Source organism: Lutra lutra, chromosome 11 (genome assembly GCF_902655055.1).
Source record: "Lutra lutra chromosome 11, mLutLut1.2, whole genome shotgun sequence".
NCBI lineage: Eukaryota > Metazoa > Chordata > Mammalia > Carnivora > Mustelidae > Lutra > Lutra lutra.
In genome coordinates this window covers 62,280,092-62,305,118 of record NC_062288.1, presented here as the reverse complement: position 1 = coordinate 62,305,118, position 25,027 = coordinate 62,280,092, and the positions used below count along the sequence as shown (strand labels likewise).

At 45.5% G+C, this 25,027-nt stretch overlaps 1 long non-coding RNA gene across 2 annotated transcripts in view; it reads left to right on the top strand.

The window, feature by feature from the left end:
- LOC125080639 (uncharacterized) overlaps window positions 1-23,766 on the top strand; it is a 35,957-nt gene extending 12,191 nt beyond the window's left edge. For both annotated transcript variants that reach the window (XR_007121440.1, XR_007121441.1), the window contains one exon: window positions 23,434-23,766. This is a non-coding gene — a long non-coding RNA (uncharacterized LOC125080639). The remainder of the gene's footprint in view (window positions 1-23,433) is intronic.
- Window positions 23,767-25,027: the final 1,261 nt, after the last annotated feature.

Genomic DNA, 25,027 nt, shown 5'->3' with positions numbered 1-25,027 from the left:
GCATTTGATTTACAGAAGTTCTGTTAATACACGATTTTTTAGGACTGTGAAGTTGGGCTGTGCTGGGATCACTCACACAGGCTGATGGGGAATTATCCCAAGTGAATGGACTGACAGGTGGTCTGGGTACACTTCTCTGGGCCAGTATCTCTCCCGCTTTCTCATGTGCCTACTTGGAGTGAGGTACATACCTCTGTCTTTTGACTTCTTCTCCTGCCATTTGTTCTCCAAGCTAAGGTTTGTGTAGGAGTCCCAGGAGCCCCACTCCACTTTTCTTCCAGTCCATGCCTCTAGAATTCTAAGAATTCTAGAATTCCAGACCTTGGTGTGGGAGGGAGGAGGCTCGTGTCTAATCCCATCTTCTCCCCTAACTCTCTCTGTGGCCTTCAATAAGGCCTTTTCCCTCTCTGGCTTCAGCCTTCCTTTCTGAACAACAAAGGGGACTGGACCCGCTGACGTCTGGCCCCTTCCCGCTCTTATTATGGGTTTATGAAATTGTGACTTCAGGGAACAAATCCCTAAGAAGTGGAAGGAGAGCTGGTTTGCTTCTGTCCAGCAGAGGGGAGCAGTTCCCCACAAACCAGCACTCAGGCAGGGAGTCATCTGTGTCCCACCCTGTAGGCCCAGCCTTCAGAGGCTTTCAGAGCACAAAGGAGCCAGAGTTCTGGGCATGAGAGACCCTACCCCAAGATGGTAAGCACAGGGAAGGCCTTCTCAGCCCTATGAGAAGTCATTCGGGCTGTGCCTCTCCTGCAGAGAGAGCCCAGTCAGTAAATATTAGTGGGGCTCTGGCTTTGCCAGTTTGATGGGAAGGAGGAAGCTTATGTAAACTAGAAAGACAAGACAGGCAAAAACAGACAAACAAAAGGCTCCCCAAAGCTAGGTGTTACTCCTAGATTGACAAGTCCCAGCAGAATGGGATTTCACACTTCAGGTTGTGGTTTGAACTATGCCCCTCCAAAAGACCAGGCCACCTCAGAATGTGACCTTATTTGGAACAAGGGGATCAGTGCAAATATAATGACTTGAGTTCATATGGGAGTAGGGTGGACCCTTATTCCAATATGACCAGTATCCTTATAAAATGAAGGGAATTTGGACACAGACATAGACACAAAGGGAAGACGGAGGCAGAGGTTGGAATCATGCTGCCAGAAGCCGGGTGACACCCGCAGCTGCCAGAAGCTGGAAGACACTCCCCTGGAACCTTCTGGAGGAGCAGGGCCCTGCCAACACTTCAGCTCCAGACCCGGGAGATGATACATTTGTGTTAAGTCACCCAGCTTGGGGAACTTTGTTACAGCAGTCCCAGCAAACCCCCGTGTTCTCAGGATAAAGCCCAGTGTCCCTGTGGCGTGCCTCCCAGCCTCACTGCCCACGCACCGTATGATCCAGCCTTACTAACTCACAAGAGGGATGGCCATCCACCTTTGGCCTCTGCACATATTCATACCTGGAACGTTTTCTTTCATCTCCATTTCCCCGTTATACCTAGCGTATGCCTTCTACTGGGAAGGGTTCTTGGATACAAACAAGATCCCATTCAGGCTGGCCTGAGTGACAGCACATGTGTTAGGGGGACAGCAGGAGCCTGGAGGCCAGGCTCAAGAATGAAACACCTCTGGATGGCCAAGAAGCAGAGGCTGGGATATCAGTTAGGACTTGTAGTTGTCTGTGTCACAGAGACATGAAAAACAGACACAGAACAACACAGCGATCTTTTTCAGCCATCTACAAAGAAGCTCAAAGATGAGAAATCCAGGGCAGACTCGAGACTTGAGGATGTTGGGGCTGACTTCTCTGATGGTTGATGAAGGACTAAGTGATATAGGAAAGACATGAGGTTTTGAGGCCAACGGCTAAGAGGAATTCCTGAGACATCTTTGGTGCGAAAAGGTGGTTTTATTAAAGCACAGGGATAGGACCTGTGGGCAGAAAGAGCTGCGCTGGGGTCATGAGGAGTGGCCCATTCATTATATACTTTCAAATTGGGAGGGGGTTAGGGATAGCCTAAGTCTCTAAGGAATTTTGGAAGCAAGGTTTCTAGGACCTTGAGGTGGCTAGCTATTGTTGGGAAAAGGTCATTCATTACCCTCTCATAAAACCTTAGGGGCACCTGGGTGGCTCAGCTGGTTAGGCAACTACCTTCGTTTCGGGTCATGATTTCGATATTCTGGGATCAAGCCCCATATCGGGCTCCCTCTGTGGGGGAGCCTGCTTCTCCCTCTCCCCCTGCCTACCGCTCCCGCTGGTTGTGCTCTCTCTCTGTCAGATAAATAAAATCCTTTTTTTAAAAAATCCTTAGTCATGAGACCCTTCAGTTGTCTATCAGTGGGCCATATACTTGGGGGATGATTGCTAACATGTATCTCGAGGATTTAGAGATAAAGGAAATTTCTAAAAGAGTTTTTATATGTTAAAGTAGACTTACAGGATTCTGGGGGGTCAGGCTAAGATTGCTTTTGCCCTTAACAAAGTATTAACATAAAGGCAGCTGTGTTGCTAGAGGAAGGTCACTCTGCCTATTTCAAGGACTTGTCAGTGGGCAAGTAAGGAAAGTTAATACTTTTTCTTCAGCCTTTGTTTCCCACATCACCAAGCTTTAGGCCCATGTCTTAGGCGGAAAGGATAAGGAAGCAGGACCAGAACATGGGCTAGCACAGCTGCCTCCCTCCTCAGGGGCCCTCCCAGAAGCCACATGCAACAGCCTCTGACATCTCACTGACAAGGCAGAAGGGGAGGGGAGGAATCCGGCTCTCATGCCGAGGGGGATGCTGGCTAATGAGAAGCACTTTAAACCGCCCAGGGGCAGATGAAAGGAAATTCTTTGATGTTACTCCATAGTTTACCTGCCTGGAAGAAAAGGGTGAAAAGATCTGTTTAGCTGGAAAGGTATCACTGCCATCTCAAGATCAGCCTGGCTGGCCAGATGCCAAAGTGCATTCAGCTCACTGTGATTTGTTCCTCCTGAAGACAGCAGGAGGAGAAATCGCTCTCTCAGCCCCATGGCAACCAGACCGCCCTCTCCTGTAACAGGAGAAGTGGCGAGTGCACCCCTGCAGGCGCTGATCCATTAGCGCCAGGCCGTGTGCTGAGTGGTTGGAATGCAGAGATGCATCCGCTGAAGCTTCCTCACTCCGTGGGAGCCCACAGGCTGGCAGAGGAGACAGTTGTGCACAGCCAGCAGCATATACCAAGTAATCCGTAAAGGGGGCGGACGCAGTGCTGCCTGATCAGCTCCCTGGGATCTTCTCCGAAGAGCTGAGTTTGACTTGAACTGGACAGAGTTGGTCAGGAGCAGGAGCTGGGGAAGCTGGAGGGCTGTGGCACGTTTGGAGAACAACAGGGGTGGCCAGAGCCCAGGACTCCCGAGGGTGCTGGAGACAGAGAGCGCTCCACTGTTCTCACTCCAGTCAGCCCCAGCCTAGGGCCCAATCCAGGGGCTGGTTTCCAGCCTTTTTTTTTTTTCCCTTTTACCCCTTCCCTCTTTTATTTTACCTTATTTTTTTAAGATTTTATTTATTTAAAAAGAGAGAGAGAGTATACCAGTGGGAAGGAGAGGGAGAGAGAATCTGAAGTAGACTCTGCACTGAGCTCAGAGCCCTACACTGGGCTCGATCCCACAACCATGAGACCATGACCTGAGCTGAAACCAAGAGTCAAATGCTTAACCAACTGAGCCACCCCTCCCTTCTTTTTAAAAATCCTCTCATGATATCACAGTGATCACGATGGCATGATACCAGCTTCTCTGCCTTCTTTCTGGCTGTCCTTCCTCTTCTTATTTCCTCCCTCGCCTGCTTAAATTCTGACTGTCTTCACAGTCTGCACTGCCTCTGGACGTATTAGAAACCTCTCCATCTCTATTTTTCCTTGCGTATTGATCTCAGTTTCTTCTACCACAAGATTAGCCCTCTATACATGTTTGGGAACGTGGTACCACAAGATTAGCCCTCTACACGTGTTTGGGAACATGGCACCAAGAACCCCAGTGTGGCAAACATTATGGAAATATGTTTCCCCCATCTCCATCTATTGATCCTGGAGAGTGATTCTGATTGGCACTGGTTGGGTCATATGCCTGCCCTGGAGCCCATCACTGTATCATAGGGACGGGGTGGTACGGTTCATGATGAGGGAAATCAGCCTCCATGACTGGCCCCATCAAAGTCACATGGAATGAGTGAAAGGCATTTCCAAAGGCAAGTGTGTCCGTCAGGGCTCTGGTCAGGAGACAGAAACTACACCATGTTAACAGGGAGAGTTGAATATAAATGATTATTAGCGATAACAGGGGCTTAACCACCAAGGGGTAAAGAGAGCTCTAAACAATACAGGAACCAATGAAAACAAAATGTGGTATATGTGTGCTGTAGAATATTATTCCAGCACAGAAGGAGGGAAATTCTGACCTACACCATAGCACGGATGAACCTTGAAAACAGTATGCTAAGCAAACTCAGAAAAATACAAAAGGACAAATACTACATGATTCCGCTTCCACGAGACCCCTGGAAAGGGCAAGTTCATAGTGACAGAAAGTAGAATAGAGGTTACCAGGGCCTGGGGACAGGAAATGGGGATGGACTTTCAGTTTGGGATGATGGAGAAGTTCTGGAAATAGATAGTGGTGATGGTTACCCAACATTGTGAGTGTACTTAATACCACTGAATTGTATGCTTAAAAGTGGTTACAGTGATCGATTTTATTTATGTAGATTTTACCACAATTTTTGAAAGTCCACAAGCGCCGTGGGTAGAGTAGCTGGCACTAATCTCGCACTGAAGCAGAAGACCCAAGGAAGAAAGCACCTTGGGAAGGGGTTCCCCCGCTGAGCGTCAGACCGCCCCTGGAGAGACACTCTGGGGCCCTTCTCCCTCACACACAAAGGTACAGTTTAAAGAGGCACAGGTCATTGCACTGGTGCTTTGTTGTTTGACTTGGATCACCATTACATCAATTTGGTTAAGGAACATGAATGGGGGAGAGGGGCGCCTTGGTGCCTCAGGGGGTTAAAGCCTCTGCCTTCAGCTCAGGTCATGATCTCAAGGTCCTGGAATCGAGCCCCGCATCGGGCTCTCTGCTTGGCGAGGAGTCTGCTTCCCTTCCTCTCTCCACCTGCCTCTCTGCCTGCTTGTCATCTCTGTCTGTCAAATAAATAAATAAAATCTTTTTAAAAAAAAGGAACATGAACAGGTCTCTGACTGCCACACCTGGCCTACCCCAAGACCACTTGGGCTTCCAGAGAAGCAGGTAAATTTATATCAGTCAGGCAGAAAGAAGGTTGTCCCAGTTGGGTGTCTGAACAATGTAAGGGGACATTCAGAAGCATGTCTGCCAGTGCTATTGGAGCATCAGGCCCAGAGGAGTACTTCAGAAACGGCCGTGACCTTGTGAGTTTTCCTATTTCCATAGTGTGCAGGCAGGGATGAGTGACCCACAGGAGGCCAGGTAGGAGAAGTAGGGGCCGCCAGGCCCAGGCAGACTGTGTGACTGCGCCATGTTTCGTGGACGAGAATGCAGTCATTGCATTCCTGCACTCACAGCTCAGCCCCTCCGGGGTCCAAGCGTGTCCCTCTGAGGCAATGGGGGCATGGCTCTCCCTCTACCCCACAGAATTGGCACAAGCCATTCTAGTGCCTGTACCGTCATCTTTCATTCATTCATCCCCACCACATTCCCACACCTTCTGTCCAGAAGGGACAAGTGCAAGAGTGACAAGGGCATTTTTATAGAATTTACAGAAACCTACTATAGAGCTGGGTGGGTTACCACAGAAGGCTTCAGTGAGCAGGGCTCTCAACCAAGTAGCCATTATCTTTGTGATCTAGGACCATCTCAGGACAACAGGAAAATCCAGGTAGCTGAAAAGCAATTAAGTTTGTGTCCTCTCACTCCATTTTTGGGTCCCTTTCTTGCTTTTAAGAGAGAGGGTAGGAGGGAAGAGCATCATGGCCAGGAATGGTCAGGGTAGAATCCCAAATTTTCAAAATAGGCTTATATGGCTTACCAACCCTCTTGTCCTGATGATTACTCAGGAAGCGCCAGGGAGAGATGATCCCACGCTAGGCACGGCACATTGAGGGGCCGGTACTCAGCTTGGAGCTGCTGTAACAAAATACCACAGCCTGGGTGCCTTAGACAATAGACATTTACTTTCTCACCCTTCCAGAGGCTGGAAGCCCACCATCCAGGTGCTGGCAAATTCATGTTCTGGTAAGAGCCCTGTCCCTGGCTTGCAGGGCACCACTCTCTCACCATGTGCTCACATGGCCTTCAGTATTATCCATGGTCTGGTGTCTCTCCCTCTTTTTGTAAGGACACCAGTTCTACTGGGTCAGAACCCCATATATGACCTCACTGAACCTTAATTACACCCCTAATGACCCTGTCTCCTAATACAATCACATTGGGGCTTAGGGCTGCAACCTGTGAATTTAGGGGGGAACACAGTTACTGAATGGTTCCCCCCCCCCCCCGCAACAGTAACCCAGCTGAAGAGGAGGTGACAGGGGTAAAGTTAGATGTCTGGGAGTTAAGTATAAAGGAGACTGTTCCAGTGCTGGATAGTGCCACATGCCTGCGGATGACAAGAGCATGACAAGACCACAATATACCTTGACAGTGGGCCACCTCTTGGGTGGCCTTTGCATTATCAGTCACAGGTTTCCATAGGTATTGAAAGCTGAAAACAAAGCACAGTTTTGTTTCAAAGGCTGGAAGAGCCCACACTGGTTATGGAGCTGCTGTATTCCTCCGTGCCTAGAACAGTGCCCGGCACATCACGTATGCCCAGTATACTCATAGTCATTGGGCTTCTTTGCCTATTTCATTCTTTTAAACTCTTTTATTTCCATTTTATTTTGCTGAGTTTTGGTTATTGCAACCTTCTGTGTCCTTAATATTTTCAGCAGTGTTTTTTTCTCCCTTGGGCTATTTTCTGTTTTTATTTTCTTTTTCCACTTTTTTCCTGGGCTCATGTTTCACCTCCTGATGTCTTACCATCTTTCCCTGTACTCTTTCTTCTTAGAGGCAATCCCTTCATCAAGTCTTTAAATGCCTGCAGTTTGGGGCACCTGAGTGGCTCAGTGGGTTAAGCCTCTGCCTTCAGCTCAGGTCATGATCCCGGGTCCTGGAATCGAGTCCCGCATCAGGCTCTCTGCTCAGCAGGGAGCCTGCTTCCCCCTTTTCTTTTCTTTTTTTAAATTAATTAATTTATTTATTTATTTGTTTGGCAGACAGAGATCACAAGTAGGCAGAGAGGCAGGCAGAGAGAGGGGAGGGGGAGAAGCAGGCTCCCTGCTGAGCAGAGAGCCCGATTCGGGGCTCGATCCCAGAACCCTGGGATCATGACCTAAGCTGAAGGCAGAGGCTTTAACCCACTGAGCCACCCAGGCACCCCCTGCTTCCCCCTTTTCTCTCTGCCTGCCTCTCTGCCTACTTATGATCTCTCTCTCTCTGTCAAATAAATAGATAAAATCTTAAAAAATAAATAAATTAAATAAATGCCTACAGGTCTTTGGCTATGGCTTTTGTCTGGCAGCATTTTCCTGGGAAGCGTTTCACATCTGCCACTTGCTTTTCCTTTCCCTTTCCTGCGCCTGGAGAGATCCTTTGCATTTTCCTTTTGATGAATCATCTTTGAACAAGCAGAGTTTCCCCCAGACCAGCTCTTTGCAGGAACATGGTGTGGGAGGGGTCAGAGCAATGCTCCTCACTAGCTGGAATTTTCCTCACGACCCAGGCTTTACCCATGAGCTTGATCAACCTTCACTTCTCAGCTTAGGCATGTCTGGGCAAGTTTGGCAACCCAGAGATGCTGGCCTCTGCCAAGGAGATTTGCCTGATTTGATTTTCATTTATTTATTCATTTGTTGCCTGAATGATGAGAGAAGAAATTTATGTCCCAGTGCCTGGGAGCAGAGAGAGGGTGGAAAGACAGGGTGTCTGCAGTCACCCTCACGAGGACCACTGTAGCAGTCTGGAGAAAGCTGCTGCAGGATGCAGAAGTCAGAGCGCTCTGCTTTGGGGCCAGATGATCGTGTGAGAGGCCACAGCATGGCAGAGAATGTCAGCACTTCTCCCACTCCTCCCAGGATCAGGGGCTCAGGAACAGAGCCGAGAGGAACTCAGGCCTGCTTTGACATCATGTGAACCGGTATCTTGGGTTACAGAGGACAGAAGCCAGCCTGACCAACATGGGCAAGCATCCGAGCTTTTCTTTATCCTTCCACCTTCTCCATGTTTCCTCTGCCACCATCAACAAGAGGACCACCCTCCGCACATCTTACCACCCCTGGCCGCCTCCTACTCCTGGACCCAAGCTTGGCCTACCACCTTTTAAGACCTAGTTAGGAGTCTAAATGTTTGAACATCTTCATCAAAGAGGAACCTATTGTAGATCACAGGATCAAAGGAGGAACTGAAAGTACCGGGCTCTGTACAGATGGGGCCCTGCCTCAGGCGGCTCAGCCGGAATCCTTTTTGGACTTACCCTGAGATTCAGATTCCTGGACAGAGAGTCTTACGTTTATCAATAATGTGAGAAAAGAACTAAAATACACCAGCCGCCAAGGGCTAATGTCATCTTTTTTGCGTTTGCTCATGTCGAAGAAACACCAGTGCAGTATCATGCTGGAGCCTGTCCTCCCCAGAGATTGCCTGACCATATCACGTATTCAGTTAAGATCAAAGGAACCAAATGATAGCAATGGCCAAACTTTTTTTTTTTTTTTAAGATTTTATTTATTTGAGAAAGAGAGAGACAGAGTACATGAGCACAGTCGGCGGGGAGGGGCAGAGGGAGAGGGAGAAGCAAACTCCCCACTGAGCAGGGAGACCCACATAGGGCTCAATCCCAGGACCCCGAGATCATGACCTGAGCCCAAGGCAGACGCTTAACCAATTGAGCCACCCAGGCATCCCAGCAATGGCCAAACTTAATCATCAACAACCCTGTATCTTTACATGGGTAAAAACCAACCAATCACTCTTTTCACTATGGGTGTCAAGTTAAAATATGATATTTCTTTGGAAACATCTGTTTCCTTTTATAATCCTTATATAATCTAGGTTACCGTGGTCCTTGGTTCTTCATTTATCTCCTAAAAAGATTTGATCTCAACTCAGTCCCATCCATATCACCTACTGGCATGAGTTGTGTGGAGCTCAGATGAAAGGCTTCCTGACGGCCTGCCTAAACCCAACTCAGCATTCAAGAGAAATTCTAATGGGGAGAATTTGGAGAGGACTAAATCTGGGGAGGATTCAATTAAATCGGTAAAAGGATTACTTGGACCTAAGTAAGAAAAAGGAATTCATGGAGAAGAAAAAGATGTTTCATTACACAAAGAAATTAAAACTTGAAGCAGTTACCATTGAGATTTTTGTTCAGGAAATGAGTATCGACTACCTGCTGGGTCCCAAATGGCGTATTTCATGCTAACGGTACCCAAACAGAGAAGACCTGGGCCCAGAGCCCACTGAGCAGTGGAGACAGTATTTGCCTGTTTCAATGAATCATCAGGAACCGGGATCCACAACAACAACAAAAAATTATAACAACAATGCATACTTAGTGAAGAGAATTTGGGAAACAAAGAAGAAATTTAAAATGGTCTCTGATGCTGCCAGCAGAAATAATCACTGTTAATGTTTTTTGTAAATATATGTGGTTATAATAAACACTGACATTGATTAAACGCGTTCCACGGGCTAGACTCTCCTTTCATCATTAGCCCTATGAAGTGGGTACCATCATCGTTGTTATTTTACTGATGAGGAAACAGGTTTTGAGGTTAATCTGCTCAAAATCCTATGGCTAGGAATTGGCAGAGGTAGAACTAATTCCAGACTCATCTTGTCTTCTTCTCAAACTCTCAAACAGCCCAGGGACCAGAAGGACCCAGCAACTAAGGCTTTGTCATCAGAGGGGCAAGGTACTTCTGAACAGCTCATGGCTGCCCCTTAGATCTGACTTGGAGGGGACTAATGCCCAATTCCTGTGGAGAGACCAGGGCTGAACTAGCTGTACTGTCTAAAAATAAAAACAAAACAAACCAGAAAATCTTGGTCTCTGGGAACTCTTTAGCAGAGGAAAGGACAGAAAAGAACTGTTTGGCACACTCTGGGAGGAGGGTACCATGAAGCCCAATGTAGTGCTGCCACCTGGTGGGATTAGTGGTATAGGACACCGTGTCCCACAAGACCAGCTCTGAAAACACTCCCTGGGAGGAGAATAAGTTATTTGGAAAGAACTTTGCAAGAAGTTGGAAGTCTTGCATTAGGGGGTAGGGACAAGAGTTATAATTGCTAATGTCACGCCCTTGCCCTCCCCATATCCTGACAGGAGATGAAGAAACTCAGATTATGTATATTTTCCTATAATCATAAAGAATGTTTTCTTCGATACTTTATTATAATGAAATTACCTCTGATATTCACACACCTTAAGTACTTAGTAGATCTACTACTAGATCATTGTCAGGAGTTAGTGGACTGGTACAGAGTAAGGGGTCAGAAGTCCCATCTGGAGGCGCCTGGATGGCACAGCTGCTAGAGCATGCCACCCTTGATCTTGGGGTTGTGAGTTTGAGCCCCATGTTAGGTATAGAGACTACTTTAAAAACAAAACAAGGCCAAACAGTGTGCCATGTGTTGGGTTTGTCCGTTTCCCCCTGCCTGGGATGAGAGGCTCTTAATAACTAAGGTACTAATGAGAGCAGAACGCCCTCCTGCCCAGGCACTGGTGTATATTGATGACCTGACTCATTTGTCCTTGGGAGTCCCTTTTTGAACATGACCTAGAGGATTATGATCATTGTTTTACATCTCCTTTCATGAGACAAAATACGTTTAAAATATAAAGAGATGTACATCAAAACCAAAAAAGTTTTGGTTTCCTGGGTCTTCTGTCAAAGACAGATGAAAAGTCCCATGAAGGACGTCTGTGGGGTTAGATATATTGTAGGACACAAGCACAGAACCTCAGGTTCAGGGGCAGACTTCAAGGAGTCTACAGAACCCCCCAAATATTAGGCAAAATGGAATTTGTCTGAAAATGTATGTTTTTTCCCTGGGGAGAAAATCAAGAGCTTTTATCAGCTTCTGCAAATGATATATACCCAAAGAAGAGGTTCAGAATCATGGCTGGCAACCCCTCAGAGGGTCCCTTAAATCATGGGGTTCTCTAATGTTGGCAACATCACATGCACTACTGTTAGGAATTATCTGAATTATTAGCTTTAGATAAGTGAGTGATGACGCTGGTCAGGCAGACTTTCATCCTTTTCTCCTTTAGACCCACAGATAGATAAGTGAGTGATGACGCTGGTCAGGCAGACTTTCATCCTTTTCTCCTTTAGACCCGCAGACCCAACTAAAGATAGAGTTCGTGTGAAAGGGTGCTGGGCAACAATAAGGGGACCTCCCCCTCCTGGTTCTGAGTTTGGCTCTGCCCTATAAAAGCTTGGTAGCTTTGGGTACTTAATGTCCCTGGCTCTCATTTTCCTTAACTGAATAGTAAAAGCATGTTATGATATAATTTTTAAGTTCTTTTGCATTATTAAAATTCAGTGATTTAGGAGAATGGCTTTTAAACTTATTTAGCTTTAAACCCCATCCTAGGTTTCTGAAGATTCCCTTGGGTCACTGCAAAGATTTGATTTAAATTTGGAAGTCCTAGGGGCTCCAAAGAGCACAGTTTGAAAATTACTGTCTCTGGATAATTATGTGAGTCATTGAGTTGATACATGAAGAGGAAACTAACATTCTTGAAGAAGATTTTTCCAAAAAGTTGTGTTTAAATTGAACTGGGATGACCTAGTAAGATTTCCTATTGATTTAAATTAGATCTAGAATGAGGAGCCCCTGGGTCTTTCCTTTCCAATTGAATTTCTGATTGATAATCAATTAGCAGAGTCTTCTCATTTAGCATTTTACTTTTTTTTTGCTTTCCAGACTGCCACATATCTAATGAAAGAAAACACTTAAAGATTATTGGGTTTAAATGCAGTTCTGGAAGAAGCAAATTTAATCAATGGCAGAAAATCAGAAGAAGGGTCATTGTCTCTGGGAGGAAGGGTGAGGGTGAGGATTTGCTGGGAAGAAATGCCGGAACATTTGGGGGTGATTTGGGGTTATACATTGGTCAAAACATAATGGATATTCACTTAAGATTTTTTTCATTTCCCTGAATTTAAATTTCACATTTAAAACATGTGAATACAGGGTCACCTGTGTGGCTCAGTCAGTTGAGCGTCTGCCTTCAGCTCCAATCATGATCCTGGGGTCCTGAGATCGAGCCCTGCGTCAGGCTCCCTACTTAGTGGAGGGCCAGCTTCTCCCTCTCCCCACTGCTCATGCGCTCTCTCACTCTCTCTTGCTCTCTCTCAGGTAAATAAATAAAATCTTAAAATAAAAAAAGAGGGGGGGAGAAAATCCTGTCACTTGCTATTACGAGGATGAGCCTTAAGGACACATGCTAAGTGACATAAGCCACTCTCAAAAAGGTCTTGTTCATATGGAGCCTTACAGCATCTGCTCATGGCAAAATGACCATCTCTAATTTTTACAACCAGGTACTTAACCTAGCAAGCTCATCTAGGCGAGGACACTACGTTAAGTGAGGATCTGGCAGGAAGAGTTGACTCAAACAAGGTAACTGAGGAGAGTTTAATGAAGGGACCATTAACAGATATGTAAACAGGTTCGGGGAGTGGCCCCCCTCCACCTGGACCCCACTGAAGTCCCCACCCTTTATGTGAACTTATGCCCCAGCCTTCTCTCTGTTCCATCCTAGTTCAGGTGGCCCATCTTTAGTCCCTCTGGGTGTGGAGGTGTGGGCTCTGCCAGTGGTTGGCAGTCCCAGTGAGCAGGAAACTTACCTGGGGAACTTTTAAAATACATTGGTGTCTGGCCCTACCCCCAGAAGTTCTAATTTAATGGGTCTGGGGGGAACCTGGGCATTGGTGCTATTTAAAAGCTCTTGGGAGATTCCAGCAAGCCCACACCAATTATTTCTCACTCTCAGGGTTGTAGAACTGGGTACTTCTTCGAATCTCCCCAGTGTAGCCAGAGCCAAGAAGCTCTGTTCTGTTTCTATCAAGATCTGTTGCTTTGGCATAAACTCGGGGATCAGTTGTCATCACACCTTCCTTTCAAAGTGGATTTCAGAAGTAATATAAATAATTCAGTTTGAAAACTAAGCATTGAGGGGCGCCTGGGTGGCTCAGTGGGTTAAGCCGCTGCCTTCAGCTCAGGTCATGATCTCGGGGTCCTGGGATCGAGTCCCGCATCGGGCTCTCTGCTCAGCAGGGAGCCTGCTTCCCTCTCTCTCTCTCTCTCTCTCTGCCTGCCTCTCCGTCTACTTGTGATCTCTCTCTGTCAAATAAATAAATAAATAAATCTTAAAAAAAAAAAAAAACTAAGCATTGATTAATTTCATCCTAATAACACTATTTGGGGCATTGTCAGTATCTCTGGCCAGAGCAGAGTCAAAAACAAGGGAATAGAGAAAAGCAACATCCATATATGCACAGTAGCCAAAAGGCAGAAACACCCTAAGTGTTCACCGACAAGCAAATGGATAAGCAGAGTGTGATATGTGCATAAATGGAATACTACTCAGCCTTGAAAGGGAAGGAGAGTCTGACACACACTACAAAATGGATGAGCCTTGAGGACATCGCGCTAAGTGACATAAACCAGCCACAGAAGGACAAATACTCTTTGACTCCACTTACATGAGGGCATCACCAAATGCCTAGGGACAAAATAGAAGAGTGGTGGCCAGGGGCTGGGGAAAGGGGAAAATGGGGGAATTGTTCAATGGGCATAGAGTCTCAGTATTGTAATATAAAAGGAGTTCTAAAGATTGGTTGCACAGCAATGTATTTAATGCCACACCTAAAAATGATTAGGATGTTAAATTTCATCTGTACATTATCACAATTTAAGAACTTTTTTAAAGCAGGAATATTTAAATAGTTCACATTGTACCTTCGTACACACAGACGAGAAAAACACCTCAGTCTTCCTCCTGCTCCAGCCCCTGGGCTCGCTCAGGATACTGGGAAAGCAAATCTTACCATCTTCCTTCTTAATCTGGCCTGGTGGAATCTGAACTCACTGGAAAAGATAAACAACACAGACTCCTGCTAATTCACCATGTGGTCAGTGACGGTGTCCAGAGTGAGGGACTCAGCTGTCCAGAAGCAAGCCAACAAGGACTCCATTATGGATGGGACCACCTGGGCAGGGCTCAATAGAGGAGGAAGAGAAAAGTGGGAGTAAAACTTCTCTGCATAGTAAGGTAGAAGGAAGCAGGTGTCATTTCCACACCTACTGCTGTACGAAAGTGTTCTTTGCTGACGTGGATTCCCCACTGGACTGTCTCTGAGCAGTGCGTATCCTGTACGCTGCGTATGAGGGCTTCTGGCCAAGAGTCACCGGCAGTGGGGCTGGAGGATCCCAGGGGAAAGGAGGCACCGTGAGGTCACCTGGCCCCAGGTGATGATGTTTTAGAATATAAGTGAGGTTCAGTGGGGTGAGGTCCAGAGCTGACGACCAAGAAAGAATTCTTGAGATGTCTTTGGTGCAAAATGGTGGTTTATTAAAGCATGGGGACAGGACCTCATGGCCAGAAAGAGCTGCTGCCCCATGACCCCAAGGAGTGGTTGGTTATATACTCAGGAGTTGGGGAGGTGAGGACAAAGAGGGTGATCAGAAGGGCTGTCATATGGTAAAGAAGACTGTCAGGATACTGGAACTCTGGTTATTGTCCAGCCAAGCTGTGTTTTGTTTGTTTGTTTGTTTGTTTTCTCTAATGAGGTACTAACATGAGGACAGTTGGGAGTTTCCTGGTGGAATGTGACATTCCTACTATCACACATCCTTGTCAATGAGCTTTAGGTTTAGAAGAAATTCAACTTGATTTACATTTCCTTCCATCTCTGCCTCCCTCAATTTTATGGAGGGGAGGCCAATGTTAGGGCTTTAGGAACTGAGTTATGGGTTTCTGGAAGTTAGCCTGTTGTAAATCACTAGGACATTTGTCAACTAAGGGAGGTTCCTGTCCTGCGGGACTGTGATCTCTATTAGTGAACCATTTGCTCTTCCTGTAGGGCAGCCAGCAATTCCTGAGGAATGTCACAGATATCCCAAGGGGGGTGGGGGTAGGGTGCCAGCTTCTGTTCTGTCCTTAGCTAGCCTTTTGCTCCCACATCACAGGGAAGAGAGCTTGAAGGGTCTGAGAGATGGGGAGCAAGCCTACCCTAGGCTCTTCTGTTGGAGCTCTTTGGCGACCGGATTCTAAACTAAACTCACCCCCAGGGAAAGGGACTGCTGTGGTTTCCTGTGGCAACCGGATTCTAAACTAAACTCACCCCCAGGGAAAGGGACTGCTGTGGTTTCCTGTGTTCCACTGAGTAGTTCAGAGCAACACCGGGCTGTGAATGCTTCCCTGGGTGGCCTACAGAACCGAAGAGGAGGGTTCAATCTGAGAAACCCAAAGTGAGGCTAGAGCCCACTATGCCTATGAGAGGACTCTTATACAGCATTTGACATTTTCCCCCTTTTTAAAATTTACTTATTTTTATTTTTAAAACATTTTTATTTGGGGCACCTGGGTGGCTCAGTGGGTTAAAGCCTCTGCCTTCGGCTCAGGTAATGATCCCAGGGCCCCGCATCAGGCTATCTGCTCTGCGGGGAGCCTGCTTCCTCCTCTGTCTCTGCCTGCCTCTCTGCCTACTTTTGATCTCGGTCTGTCAAATAAATGAATAAATAAATCTTTTAAAAAAAAAAAAAGAGTTATGGCTTTCAAGAAGAACCCTGGTCTTGCTCAAAAAATAATTTAAAAAAATTTTTTTATTTATTTATTTGACAGAGCACAAGCAGGGGTAGCATCAGAGGGAGAGGGAGAAGCAGGCTCCCTGCTAAACAGGGAGCCAGAAGTGGGGCTCAATCCCAGGACCCTGAGATCATGACACGACCCAAAAGCAGATGCTTAACTGACTGAGCCACCCAGGCGCACCTCGTTTTCCTCTTTTGATTCTAGGAATAATAGTTAACACCTAGTTTTCAGACACTTTTTCTGCTGTGAAAATCGACAAAGACCAACCAAATGAGATCATTTATTCAGGGCTTGCTACAGCAAAGGAGTCAGCCTCCATCACACATTTTGGCAGAGACTCAAAGGCAGGCAGAGAAGTGGGAAAGCTTTATCACAGAACAAGGGAAGGGCTTCGGCCGCCCCGACTGGAGGCTGTTGGCACGTGCAAGCTGTGGGCCGCTAACTAGAAGTGGGGTATTTTTTGTGAGTGGTCAGGAATGTATATTTGCTTTCTATGGAAAAATGAGGGGCAAGAATTAGGGAGGCTGTCAGTTATTAATAAAGTGCTGACCCTTTGGACCTGATTGTTCCAGGGGTTATCGCTTGACTTCCGGGACTGGTTTTTGGAGAGAGAGGTCTGACTTCTACAAAGACATAGAGAGTAGATTGGCTCCCTGGGCTGGTTGCTGCAGGGGGTAGGTTAGAGGTCTCTCGGTATATGTGGTCTGGTCATTGTCCATTTGTATAATCAGTCTTTCGCTGCCAAACTTTGAAGTGTCTCGGCCCGACAATCTAGTGATGGTGGATTGCAGGAATCCGAAAGGCTGGGCAACCATAGCAAGTACAGTTTTCTTTGCTTCCCCTCCACTCAGGCCAGTGTGGCAATAGCCATATCAGATCAAGGAGGCCAGGGAGCCACAAGCTCCAGGTGTGGCCACTACCGAGGCCATAAGCAAGGAGTGGCAGGTAACCACAGGGAAGCCCCCTCCACAGTGTGAACTGGCTCAGGAGTCACGTGAGAACCCTTTCCCAAATCTGTAAGAGGAAGGTCAACTTGACAACAGAAGGAAGCACTCCAGTTCCCCTGTGTGTAGCAGATAAGGGAATTCCCAGAGAGCGCAACCCTTTGATAAAATCCCTAGTACCCCTGAGTTGTTATTTCACAGTTTGCCCTTGAAAGTGATGTCAAGCGGCACCTGGGTGACTCAGTGTATTAAATGTCTGCCTGTTCAGCTCAGATCATGATCCCAGAGTCCTGGGATAGAGTCCCGTATCAGGCTTCTTGCTCAGCGGGGGAGCGTCTCCCTCTCCCGCTACCCCCTGCTTGTGCTCTCTCTTGTCAAATAAATAAATAAAATCCTTAAAAAAGAAGAAGAAAAATCTACATAAAAAAAGAAAAAGAAACTGATGTCAATCAATCAATCTGCCCTAGCATCAAATTTATAAATAGCCTCTTTGCCGCCCCTCTCCCACCATTGGCTGGGCCCACGCTCTAACTAGAAATCTTCAGAGGTGTCTCTGAGAATCATTCTCAGGGGCCTAAACCCCTAATATTTGGTTTATGATTCTCATATGGCTTCTGGATTACTGTATGGTTTGCTGTATTCATGTTTACTTCTATTTTATTTTATTTTATTCATTTATTTGACAGACAGAGATCACAAGTAGGCAGAGAAGCAGGCAGAGAGAGAGGGGGAGAAGCAGGCTCCCACCGAGCAGAGAGCCCAATGCGGGGCTCGATCCCAGAACCCCAGGTCCATGACCTGAGCCAAAGGCAGAGGCTTTAACCTACTGAGCCACCCAGGCGCCCCATGTTTACTTCTCTTAATGTCCCCCAGAATATAAGCTGTCTTCACCACCTGCGGTGCTGGTGCAGGCTTGCAAAATCACCGGCTGGTCCGTGTCTCTGTGATGGATGACACATTTCTTCTCCCAGTATGTACTGAGATGCTTTTTCCTGCCAAAGCAGAAGAGAGGTGCTGGAGGACACAAAGACAGGACAGCCACTGCCCACTGGCCTCAGGGTGTGAGAAAAGCAGCCAAGTAATTAAAGACAATGTAGTAAGTGCCAAGCAAAAGAATGGAATAAAGTAGCATGGGAACACAAATAAAGAAGTGACTTGCTTTGACAGGTAAATTAGGTCTCACAGAAGACTTAACTGTTTGAAGGGTGAGTGGAGGTTTTCCATGCAGAAAAGGAGTAAGACCTTCAGGTGGAGGGAGAGGTTTGGGAATGCGGAGTAGCCAGCATCTGGCAACAGGGGATGGGTGGATGAGGGCTGGTGGAGATGGAGCTGCTCATGTCCACAGGGACCACACTGTGAAGGGTCTTGTTTGCCGTATTTTTTTTTTTTTTTGAGATTTTTATTTATTTATTTGTCAGAGAGAGAGAGAGCACAAACAGGGGAAGTGGCAGGCAGAGGGAGAAGCAGGCTTCCCTGCTGAGCAGGGAGCCCAGCGACCCTGTGATGGCGACCTGAGTCCAGGGCAGACGCTTAACTGACTGAGCCACCCAGGTGTCCCTTGTTAGCCATTTTTCTAAGGCATTGGAATTTCATTCTAGTGGCAACATGGAGTCTAGGCAGGCTGCTAAGCAGAGAAATGTCAAACATCTGTGTTCTGTTATAATTTTGGTATCTGTGTGGCAGATGGCTGCGGATGCCTGGTTAAGAGACTGCAGACTCTGGGGGTGCCTGGGTGGCTCAGTGGGTTAAAGCCTCTGCCTTCGGCTCAGGTCATGATCCCAGGGTCCAGGGATCGAGCCCTACATCGGGCTCTCTGCTCCGAGGGGAGCCTGCTTTCTCCTGTCTCTCTCTCTGCCTGCCTCTCTGCCTACCTGTGATCTCCGTCTGTTAAATAAATAAATAAAATCTTTAAAAAAAGAGAGAGAGAGACTGCAGACTCTGGGGCACCTGGGTGTCTCAGTCAGTTGGGCGTCTGCCTTCGTTTGGCTCAGGTTATGATCCTGGAGTCGGGGGATTGAGCCCCGCAGCAGGCTCCCTACTCAACGGGAAATCAGCTTCTCCCACTGCCCCTCCCCCCACTCATGTTCTCCCTCACCCTCTTACTCTCTCTCTTAAATAAACACAATTTTAAAAAAGAGAGAGGGAGGGCGCCTGGGTGGCTCAGTGGGTTAAAGCCTCTGCCTTCGGCTCAGGTCATGGTCTCAGAGTCCTGGGATCGAGCCCCACATCGGGCTCTCTGCTCAGCAGGGAGCCTGCTTCCTCCTCTCTCTCTGCCTGCCTCTCTGCCTACTTGTAATCTCTGTCAAATAAATAAATAAAATCTTAAAAAAAAAAAAAAAAAAGAGAGAGAGAGAGATTGAGCCTGCAGATTGTAAAGGCCCGAACTAGGACAAATGATGAGGGTAGAAAGGGAGATTGGGTTTAAGAGGTATTAAGAAAGCAGAATTAGTGGGACTTGGGAAGATGATATAGTTTTGAAATGTTGGTGAGGTCCAGAGCCCACAGCCAAGAAAGAATTCTTGCGACCCCTTTGGTGCAAAGAGGTGATTTTATGAAAGCATGGGGACAGGATGTGGGCAGAGGAGCTGCACTGGGGTTGTGAGGAATGGCTGATTATATACTTGGGGGGAGTTGGAGGTAAGGAAAAAGGGAGTTTTTAAAAAGGACTTTGATATGCTAAAGAAGACTGTTGGCATCCTGCAGGCCTTGTTGTTGTGAAGCTAAGGTTGTTTTCCCTTCTAGCAAGGATTTAATATTAAGACCATCAGGAGCTTCCTGGAGGGACACTATACTCAGCCTGTTTCAAGTATTTGTCCAAGCACTGCAGGTTATAAGGACATTTCCTACATTTCCTGCTGCCTTTGTTTCCCACATTAGAGAGAGTGAAATAGAAAATTGGGGGTGCTAGGCTTTTAGCTTAGACACCCGGATTCGTGGTAAGGAATTGAGAGGTTCAGTCCTGGGGCGCCTGGGTGGCTCAGTTGGTTAAAAGGGTCTGTCTGCCTTCACCTCCGGTCATGATCTCGGGGTCCTGGGATTGAGCCTTGCATCAGGCTCCCAGGACAGCAGGAAGCCTGCTTCTCCCTGTCTCCCTGCTGCTCCCCCTGCTTGTGCTCTCTAGCTCTCTCTGTCAAATAAAATAAATGAAATCTTAAAAACAATAATAATAATTGAGAGATTCAGTCCTGGCTTGCGATGGACATGCCCAGGGAAGCGTACCAGTGGCCATGACAGAGGAGAGCACACCATGTGCATGCCATAGCCAAAATCACAAGGCGTCTCTGAAAAATCTGTAAATCACTGAAAATCCCTTCTGCTCCTGAGGTGCAAACAGCTCTCCTTGGTAGTCTTCGGGCAGTCAGCTTGCGGAAAGGCAAAAGGGAAGTCTAACGATATCCCCTCCTGTGTGGTGTTTGCTTTGATACACCCTGCCCTGCCTTTGTTCCATGATGGTCTGGGCTTGATTGGTCTCCCGCATGTATGAGTAAATATTCATTGTGAGAAATGTCTCTCAATTATGCCTTGATAGTTACTTCTGGAATCTCCATCGAGATCAGCCCACCTTTGTTCTCCACTGGAGCCTATATGTGGCATCTCTTCTGGACACCTTGAATTGATGCTGAATTGTCTCCCCTGAGCCCCTCTGGTGGGCCTCTTTGGGTAGCCGTTAAGATTTGTGACTCTAGGGGCGCCTGGGTGGCTCAGTGGATTAAGCCGCTGCCTTTGGCTCAGGTCATGATCTCAGAGTCCTGGGATCGAGCCCCGCATCGGGCTCTCTGCTCAGCAGGGAGCCTGCTTCCTCCTCTCTCTCTGCCTGCCTCTCTGCCTGCTTGTGATCTCTCTGTCAAATAAATAAATAAATAAATAATCTTAAAAAAAAAAAAAAAGATTTGTGACTCTTGCCTGCTTAACCCAGTTTCTGAACAATTCTGGCTCCACAGCAGCTGGTTTTTTGTTGTCATTGTTTTTTCCATTGGTGGAAGAAAAGCTGGTGGTTAAACCTTGATTATCTGATCTCTGTCAAGTGGCAAATGACTGGGAGCCTGGTGTCTCTGTCTTTTTTTGTTCCTGTTTTTCTTGAAGATTCTATTTGGGAAACTGGTATGTATGTCTTGAGATCACAAGACAATGGTTTAATCAAGCATTTGCCACCCTCAACTATGAAGTTGAAAATTCAGTTATGTCATATTCAACACAATTGACTTATTGTATTGTCTGACTATTAATAGGATCCTTTGTGTTCTTTGTCTTATGCTCTGTATTTAGTTTTGCCAGTTCTCTGAATATCTATAAATTTAAAAAGCCTTGCTCCTCTTTGCAAAGGAAGGAAATATTTTCTTCTTTAAGCCGTCTGTTAATAAGTATATTTCCTTTGTATTTGCGGAAATTTAAAAAAAAAATAATTTTTTTTTTTTTTTTAAGCAATCTCCACTCCTAGAGTAGAGCCCAACACGGGGCTTGAACTCACAACCCTGAGATCAAGACCTGAGCTGGAGGGGGGGGACCTGAGCTGGGTCCTAAGTTGGACATTTAACTGACTGAGCCACCCAGGCTCCCCATGTATTTGTAGAAATCTTTTTAAGCAGCTTTATTGAGAGGTAATTCTCATATCATGAACTTCATTCATTTAAAGCATAAAATTGAGTAGGTTTTCGTATAGCCAGAGCTGTGTAGCCAGCCTCACGCTTTTAGAAGATATTTATCACCCCCAAAAGAAACCCTATACTCATTAGCAGTCACTCCCATCTTTCCCCACAACAGCTGTACCCCCCCATCCCCACCCCAAGTCCTAGGCAACCACTGATCTACTTTCTCTATATATAGATTTCCCTAATCTGGACATTTCCTATAAATGGAATCATGCAATATGTGGTATATGACTGGCCTCTTTCACTCAACATAATGTTTTCAGGGTTCATCCATATTGTAACACATATCCGTACTTTTTTTCTTTTTATAACCAAACGATGCTCCATTGTATGGATATACCACATTTTGTCTAGTCATTTATCAGTCCATAAGCATTTGGGTTGTTTCCACTTTGGGGCTATTATGAATAATGATGCTATGAACATTTTGTATATACATTTTTCTGTAGACATGTGTTTCCATTTCTCTTGGGAATATGCCAAGAAGTGGAATTGCTGGGTCATATGGTAACTCTATGTTTAACTTTTTTGAGGAACTGCCAAATTGTTTTCTAAAGTGGCTGCACCATTTCCATTTCCATCTGCGGTGTATGAGGGTTCCAATTTCTGCCTATCCTCCTCAACACTTATTACTGTCTTTTTGTCAATCCTAGTGGTATGCAGTGGTATCTCATTGTATTTGGCATCTCTCTGATGGCTACCGATGTTGGTCAGATACATGGTTAGCAAGCAGTTTCTCCCATTCTTTGGATTTTCTTTTCCCTTTCTTGATGGTGTCCTTTGAAAAGCAAAAGGTTTTAATTGTGATGAAATCTAATTTCTTTTCCTTTTCACTTGTGCTTTTGATGTCACATTTAAGAAGGCTTTGCCTAACCTAAAGTAATGAGGACCTGTTCTTATGTTTCTAAGAATGTTAGAGTTTTCACCCTTACATTTAAGTCTTTGACCATTTTGAGGTGATTTTTGTACGTGATGTGAGAAAAGTCTAACTTCATTCTTTTGCATGTGGATATCTAGTTATTCTAGCACCATTTACTGAAAAGCCTATTCTTTCCCACATTGAATTATGTTGGTACCCTTGTTGAAAATCAAATAACTATAAGTACAAGCATTTGTTCCTGGACCCTCACTTTATTGATCAGTATGTTTTTCTTTATGCCACAACCATGCTGTCATTGCTTTGTAGTAAGTTCTGAAATTGGAGTGTGTGAATCCTCTGATTTTATTCCTTTTTTTTTTTTCCCCAAATTGTTTTGGCCACTCGCACCAGCATCCCAGAAGTCCCATCAGATAGCTTTTTTTTTTTTTTTGGTTGTTAATTATTGGAGATTAATTAGCCACAAGATTTTTTTTTGTCATTTGTGAACACCATAGTTTATATCTAATTCAAACCGGTGTATTTTCTATCGAAGGGGAGGGAAATGTATACAGAGAAAAAAGAAACAATCGAAACTTTTTTCATGACTTAAACAGTAAAGATATCTAATTGAGGAGCACCTGGGTGGCTCAGTCCATTAAGCATCTGCCTTCGGCTCAGGTCATGATCCCAGGGTCCTGGGTTTGAGCCCTAAATCAGGCTCTCCCTCTCCCTCTGCCTGCCGCTCTGCCTGCTTGTGCACTCTGTCTCTCTCTCTGTCTGTCAAATAAATAAAGTCTTTAAAAAAAAAAAAAACTGATAGCAACTGTATAAATAGACTGAACGTGTGTTTTGGGAGTGCAGATGGAAGTAGGAATGATTGCTTTTGGCTTGTCAGAGCTTCATGACATCCCAAGAAATTGTAAAGGTTCTGAGTACAAGGCTCTTTCTTCTTTCATTCCCTACTAAAAGAAATAGGGAAGTTCAATAGAAATACATGCAAATGAGCAATGTCAAGGTATGAGGGAACTCATATCTCAAAAACTCTTCTAACAGTTATCTAGCCTCCCTGGCAGTTTGATAAGATACTTTCAATGTATGGCTATGTGATGATTAATTTTTTTCTTTTACAGGGTGTTTGGGGATGAAATTAACATTTAAATCTGGATTACCCTCCAAAATGTGGGTAGGGCTCACCCATTCAGTGGAAGAACTGAACAGAACGAAAGACCAGCCTCCTGAGTGAGAAGGAATTCACCAGCAGACTGTCTTTGGGCTTCATCTGCACCATCCATTCTCCTGGTTCTCAAGCCTTCTGGCCCACACTGAAGATTTGGACTTGCCAGCCTCCATAATAGTGTAAGCCAATTCCTTATAATAAGTCTCTCTATATATGTACACATGCCATTGGTTTGTTTCTCTGGAGAACCCTAATGAATAAAAGGCATAAATAATTTGGAAACAAATGGATTGGTATATCTTTGCCTACCTCCAGAGAGAATTTACAGATTGCATTATAAAACACCTTAAAATTAAAGGCGCTTCTGTTTTGATTGGCTTGTAGAAGCTAATTATCTTTTTTATTAAAGTGTAATTTGCATACCATGCTTCGGCTTTGGGAGGGGCAGGGGCTTCCTTCTTAGCTTTCAGCGCCGTCTTCATAAAAGGAGGTCTTTCATCTACTTTGAGTTTATTTTTGTGTATGGTATAAGAAAGTGGCCCAGTTTCTTTCTTTCTTTTTTTTTTTTGCATGTATCTGTTCAGTTTCCCCACCATCATTTGTTGAAGAGACTGTCTTTTCCCCATTGTATATTCTTGCTTCCTGTGTCATAGATTAATCTACCATATAAGCATGGGTTTGCGTCTGGACTCTCTATCCCATTCTGTTGATCTATGTGTCTATTCTTACGCCAGTACCGTACTGTTTTGATTACTACAGTATGTGATATAACTTGAAACCTGGGATCTTTTGTGGCTCCATACGAATTTCAGGATTATTTGTTCTAGTTCTCTGAAAAATGCTATTGGTATTTTGACAAGGATTGCATTAAATCTGTAGATTGCTTTGGGTAGCATGGACATTTTAACAAGATTGCTTCTTCCAATCCATGAGCATAGAACCGGAAACTTATATTCTTTCATATAAATATAGGAGAATTCAAGAAAAGAAAAATATTTAATTCTATATGCTGTATGTCTACTGACTTGACTATTTTGATTTTAAAACAGTAATATAGGGGCTTAGTCGGTTAAGCTTCTGCCTTCAGCTCAGGTCATGATCCTGGGGTCCTGGGATTGAGTCCCACACTGGGCTTCCCGCTCTGCAGGGAGCCTACTTCTCCCTTTGCCTCTGCCTCTGTCTCTCTGTCTCTCATGAATAAATGAATTAAAAATCTTTAAAAAAATAAAAAAGTAGGGGCGCCTGGGTTGCTCAGTGGGTTAAAACCTCTGCCTTCGGCTCGGGTCGTGATCTCAGGGTCCTGGGATTGAGCCCCACATCCGGCTCTCTGCTCAACTGGGAGCCGGCCTCCTCCTCTCTCTCTGTCTGCCTCTGTGCCTACTTGTGATCTCTATCTATCAAATGAATAAATAAAATCTAAAAAAAAATAAAAAATAAAAAAGTAAAAAAGGTAGTATGTTTTCTGTTTTTAACAAGGAAAAAAATAAAAAATAATGGTGGCTAATATTTTAACCTTTTCAAGACCTGCATCTATTTATTCATGGAAA